Source organism: Hakea prostrata, chromosome 5 (assembly GCF_041222555.1).
Source record: "Hakea prostrata isolate BN-2017 chromosome 5, UWA_Hpros_2, whole genome shotgun sequence".
In the NCBI taxonomy this organism is placed as follows: Eukaryota; Viridiplantae; Streptophyta; class Magnoliopsida; order Proteales; family Proteaceae; genus Hakea; species Hakea prostrata.
Window position 1 is genome coordinate 16,788,423 of NC_142604.1, and position 6,336 is coordinate 16,794,758.

The window sequence follows — 6,336 nt, forward strand, 5'->3', positions numbered from 1 at the left end:
GCATGGCTACAGCTCATAGGCACAAGAGATGAGAGGAACCTGGAAAAAATGGGAAAAGTGTGAAAGGACAGAGGTTCGAACCTTTGAAGATCTCCTTTCCACAATAACATTTTCGTTGTTGAAGTAGTCAAAACCTTTCATCACATATTTTTATCTATTGCCAAATTTTACAAGTCAATACTCAAAAGAGAAACAATTCATTTTTTTTTCACAGATTTTACTCGAAATTTATACATTAGCTTATGAGCATTTTGTTTGCTTTCCCCTCAACAACCTTCATGACAGAAGCCCATTTGTTTCAGAGGTGTTTAAACTCCACTTCTCTTAAGCAGTCCTTGTAAGTAGAAGGAGAAATATTTTGCTATTAGTTCCAGATTTCACTAGAAAACTCAGAAGATCCCACAGCATACAATACCATTTTTCATGGAGTAGGGTGTAGTGAATCTTCAACATGGAAGATCTTCTAATACAAGATAGTTCCAGTAAGAACTATTTGAAATTACAAAAACCCACCCTCAATGAAACTCAAACACAGAAAAACAGCATTGAATTCTTTCTACCATTGAAACAGAAATACTATAACAAACTCCTAACCCACAATTCAATCCAATTCTTGGGCCCCCTTGATTTGAAGTAGCACCATTAAAGATGAGCAAGGATTGTTGCATACACCACTAATCCACAATTTAAAACCTTACATACATACAGAGAAATAATCAATTAATATACAAAGAGCTCCCAAACAATTACACATCTCAACAACATCTCAGCTCAATCCTGGTCTGTTACATTTTTATAAATTACAAGTCACTACTAAACCAGATTTGAGCAACCCCAATGAAAGATCAATTCCATATAGCATCTGGAATAGAAACCTCATGGAATCTCTCTGATCTGTACTTGCTTTCATGTCGATCGACAATTCTGGAAAGCAGCATAGACTGTGGACTAACAAATTGGAGAGCAGCATGGTCTACCCTTTCAATTTATGACTTCAGAAATCACCTATTATCAGGGACTCAAAATACATCCTTATTTAGAACTTCATAAATCACCTACTGGGAATCACTAAACTAACTGGAGACCAATAAAATGGGTAGAAGAACATCATGGGATTACTTTCTTGTTCAGCAAACTGTAAGCGACACTCAGCTCCTCCAGCAGCCTCCTTCCGTGCTATATCACTGGTTTCTTTGCCTCAAAATTAGATTTTGTCAGCCCAGCTTGATTTGGGTTATGACTAACCCTAAACAGGGCACCGAGCCATGGTCCTCATCAACCTAATACTTCTTATAAAACATGTCCATTGCGTTGCTGTCTTTTCTTGATTTTGGTGCCACCTGAGACATTCTTACCAGAAGAGTGTGAAAGAAAGGATTCTAGCTCTCACCTTAACTTGGTGACAATTCAGTTGACCCCTCTCTTGGTGATAATTCACTGACCAACTCAAATATCTGTGCCATGGACATCAAAGAGATGTACAACCCTGAGTCTATTGGTTGAAGCTCTAACTGATATCTTGCTTCTTGCAGACTTAGGAAAGGTAAAACTCTTACCTGCTATCACCCCAGAGCTGGAAATTAAATAAGTTAATGAGAACAAAGAACAATGGAAAAACACATAGGAAGAAGGATGGAGCTATATATGAGTTACCTAGATACTAACATACTGCAAATTAGGGGAGCCAGTAAGTAAATGTTTAGCAACTGAAATCTGTTTCACATCCTCAGCATTTAACATGAAAGAGATGCTCCTCAAGTGAGCATAAGTAGATTGAAGCCTGCTCGCCACATCACTAACAGTTAAGGCCTACAATAGAAAGGAAGCAGAAGTTAAAGAAAAAAAAAAAAAAAAAAATTCTACAAATTAGCACCTACTAAATATGAAAACCACAAGTTCCATATATTACCTGGATATAATAGCCTCCCAAGTAAAGCTCTTGAACACCAAGTAAAGAGCCCAGAAAGTTACTAAATTGTTGGTTTTCAGTTGGTCAGGTTGAGGCTTAATTGATGATGCACGGAAACTCGCATGAACTAAATGTCTTAAATCATTGAGGTATATATAGCAATGAATCTTCCAGATATATGCAAGTACCTGAGGTTTGGATTGCTAATCTCAATACAAGTAAGACCAAAACCCATTTAAATAGTCCATGCCACACTATGGGCCATGGGTAGGACAATACAGTAAGCGTCAATCAGGCTGTACAAGGCTACCTTGATAGGACGAATTCGCCTCACTGGGCAGACATTACAAGAATGACAGCCACTTCCCCCACTGTTTTTAGGTTAGCTATGACCCTGCTTGCTGGACTCTACCAATTCCTTTAAATCTTTCGCCTCTGTTTTTAGGTTGGCTATGACCCTGCTCGCTGGACTCAGCCAATTCCTTTAAATCTTTCCCCACTGTTTCTAGGTTGGCTATCACCCTGCTTCCTGGACTCTGCCAACTCCTTCAAATCGATCTAATCATCTCCATCCATCAGTGACTTCTAGCAAAGGCCACCAAGCTACCATGTAACATAGTTGAGTGCCCACTGCTGGTGTTAAGAACCCAAGAAGTGGGAAGTTCAAAATGGCGGGCGTGAGAAGATGTCCAACCATGCAACAGAGACATGTTTAAGGGATTTTTGCTGCAAAAAATTTCATTTTTCAGTCTGCCAACCATTTTCTACCTAATTTGATAATGTGCTGAGAAGAATCAAACACTAAACAATATGCAGCATCAAACCAATAAGAAACAAAGAATTCCAAAACTAAATAAGCCTTGAACAGAATAATAATCAGGTCCCTATATACACCACAGATCGTCAGCCAAAATTGTTGTTTTGCCTTTCCATCAGTAATCAGATCAGCCAGATTTTCCTTAGGCCAACACACTCTAAATTTGAAAACAACCATGGACAGGGTTTTATTTGGAATCACAATAGGCCCAAAAAAGAATGGGAAAAAAACAGAGGAGGGGGGAAGAAAGGAGAATTCAGGTTACCATTACTGTAGAACAGTAATGAGAAAGGAAGTTTGGGAAGAATGAGAGATGCAAACAAAGGATTGAAGGAGACTGTTAGCTCTTATACCAAGTTGGAGGAGGGCCAATTAGGAGAACATGGAAGCCCGGAGGGCCGATTAGGAGGACATGGAAGCCTGAAAGAAATGAAAGGGAAAAAAACACGTTAGGAGAAAGTTGTTTTTCTTTGGGAGGTGGAGGCGACACAAAATCCACAAGCTTCTGAAACCACAATCTATATTTCATCTAATCAATATGAGTTCTAGCTGCATGGCCACATGGAATAAATGAAAGGACCAAACGCTCCTATTCAAACTCAACTAATCAAACTTCAATAACTTGCGACTTTTAGAAGTGAAATCCTCACTCTATCATAATTCCATCAATGACAATACAAGAATCAAACTCTATATGACACTACAAAACAGAGCATAAAGTAACATCCAACTGAAATATAAATCAAACTGGACCAGGTTCCTCCCTGTCTGGACATCCACAGATCCCCCACTGCCCGAAGTACTCATGCATAACCTGGGTATGCTACTTTTTGACATTCAATCCATGGAACTAGAACACACAGGATATCTGGCACAGATCAACCTATGTAGTTAAAAACTGATAAAACATAGATGCACTGAATTTACTAGTTGGTTAACCCATTCCAGGTTCAACAAGGTAGTCTCTCTGGTTTCTCAATGAGGATGGGTACATCATACGGATCAAATGTCCCCACATCAAACAATCAGGTTAAACTGATCACTGCTTGGCCATTGCACAAGTTGTGAAGAAAGATTTCTTAAAAAGCAAAGACTCTTTGAGAAAGCAAGCTGCAATAAATATGCCCCTGATAGATCCACATAGACAGACAAAGGCACTTTGGCAAGCAAGCAAAGGCAGAGAGACCCTAACAAAACCAACAAAGCACAAAAATAGACAAGAGCTAGAGCACAGCACAAAGGTCTAGACCAAGGAGAAAAATAACAATGGAGGAGACAACACTAATTCCCCCATGTTTTTGGAAAATCCCTGCCTAGAAGATGTGATCTCCCTTGTGAAAGACAACTCCAAGAAAGGTAATAAAGTGCCTTTTGATATGCATAAGCAAACAGAGGAGTACCAAAAATAGCTGGCAACTGTGGCAGCACCTAACGGGGGGGAGAAAGGGAAGGATAGAGGAAGGGCTAGACCAAGAGAAAGGGAAGGAGGGGCAGGGGAGATAATGATAGGATCAGGGCTAGAAGAGGGGTGAGCAGGGGGACTCGGCCAAAGGAGGAGAGTTGAGAGAAGAAAGGACCAGAGAGGAGAGAGAGAAGGCATATAAGGAGGAAAAGGAGGGACAAAGTAAATGAGGGGTGGATGAGGCCAAGGCACTTGTATGTTACCACTGCTAAATGTAAACTATCATATTCACTCCTGTTGCAGTTATGATACTACAACTCTTAATTATATGACAAATGAGAGGATACCCAAAACAACAATTGCCAAATAGTGCCAAAAGGAGCCCTTTTCTGGCAATAGTGACAAGTGGAGGCAGTTATAGATTACTACTTTCCATGATTACCAACCCACCCCGGCGGGGTTAACCCTTTTCTCTGCTTTATTCGGTTTATCACCCCCCCCCAAAAAAAAAAAAAAAAATAGTGACAAATGGAGGCAGTAATTATGCTATAAAAGCAGAACAATTATATATAGTAGTTGTAATATTTTTGACTCCTGAGTTTTCACCTATGTATAGTGAGGTTGTTGTCCCACCCTAAAAAAAATACACCACCACCATAGCATCCACCAAAATGCAGCCTCTGCCATAATTTCAACAGCTGTAAAGTTGACGAATCCTAAAAATGTGAGTCAAGGGATTCTTACTAACCAACAGACTGAGGACAACTTTACCCCAGAATTATTAGATGCAAGAGTATCTTGTATTTGGTGTTGGATTGTTCGCATTTGCATTATAAATAAATTAGCATTTTTCTGCTTCATGAGTTGTAGAAAGTAATCTCAAACATACAGAAAGAATATAGTTCTAACTGAAAATACATGGAAAACATGAAAAAGAGAAACAAACCTCATTTTGCCTGGTAAATCATTGATCCGATTTGCAAAAACACATTCTATATCATCGATTGACTGAGATAGAATCTACCCAAAAAGAAATCAGAAAAGATTAACTCAGATGGAAACATCACATGCATGACGAAATTTAAAGACCATATTGAGCAAGGATTAAGGATGAAAAGAGTAATACCCTGAAGTTATAATGACAGAGGTGAGATTGTTCAATCGAAAACCCTGCATCATCGATTACCAGGATGAACCGATTAGCAGAATCGTTTGGCAACATAACTATCAGACTGTAGATAATGGAAGATCAGAAGGGGCACTCAGAGGAGATGCAGATGAAAACCCATCTCATATAAAACCACTTTACATTAGCTAGAGTAGACGGCGACGTCCTTGCATCTGAAAATGACATTTTATAGGTAGCTTAAAGGGATTAGGGCTCGTCTTCGGGAGTTACAGAGATATCTGGGGCGTGACAGTTGGCAACTAACGATCGAACAGTCGTAAAATCAGGGTTATGAATCATTCTTCTGATCCCATGCGTATATCGATCCATTCCGAAAACCACAAGTACTTATTTGATTTTTCTTCCATTTACCACTTTGCCTTCGTCGACAAATGAAAGGTACATTTAGCTGGAATGTGGGTTCATGGAAGAGTTCTGAGAATTAATGGATGGAAAGGATATAGCTGTTCTTCTCAGGGTTTAAGAGCAGTAAATTGGTGGAGCTAGTGAAGAGTGTCGGTTTGACAAAAAAAAAAAAAGAAGAGTGTTGGTTTGCTCAGTTCGTTCAAGGGTTTCTGGCGTACAAGAGCACGCATGATATATCTTTCAAAATCACTTTTTTCTTTTTTTTTTTTAATAATAAAAACACTAATATATATTTAGTTAAAGACAATCACATATATAGTTAGGTAGTTCATTATATAGTCTATATTTCCCATCGTAGCATTAACCGCTAGATACGTCATCCTAGAATGAAGCTACAACATTCATAGTGGCTATCTGCATCAATCTTTCTATTACAAAAAAGGGTCAAGTTAGCTGATAAAGTCTGGATAATAATTTCCTTAGGTCCTGCTGATTACTCCAAACATATTTTACTTCGAGTCTCAAAATCTGCACTGCTTTGAATCCTTCTTACAATCCAACTAGTGTTGCATCCAGCACTGTGTCCAACGCATTATCAATATTAAACATACAAAATTGACAGACTGTATATGTTCGTCTACTGCAATCCCCACGCTTCATTCAGCTGCATTCAC

The 6,336-nt window shown here is 38.9% G+C and overlaps 1 long non-coding RNA gene across 1 annotated transcript; it reads right to left on the reverse strand.

Moving 5' to 3' along the window:
- Window positions 1-1,101: 1,101 nt before the first annotated feature.
- LOC149015483 (uncharacterized) lies at window positions 1,102-5,787 on the reverse strand. The gene is made up of 5 exons (XR_016173324.1): window positions 5,255-5,787; window positions 5,075-5,148; window positions 1,910-2,635; window positions 1,654-1,809; window positions 1,102-1,556 (listed from the first exon to the last, which is right to left on the reverse strand). It is a non-coding gene; the product is annotated as an uncharacterized LOC149015483 (long non-coding RNA).
- Between the last annotated feature and the right edge of the window lie 549 nt (window positions 5,788-6,336).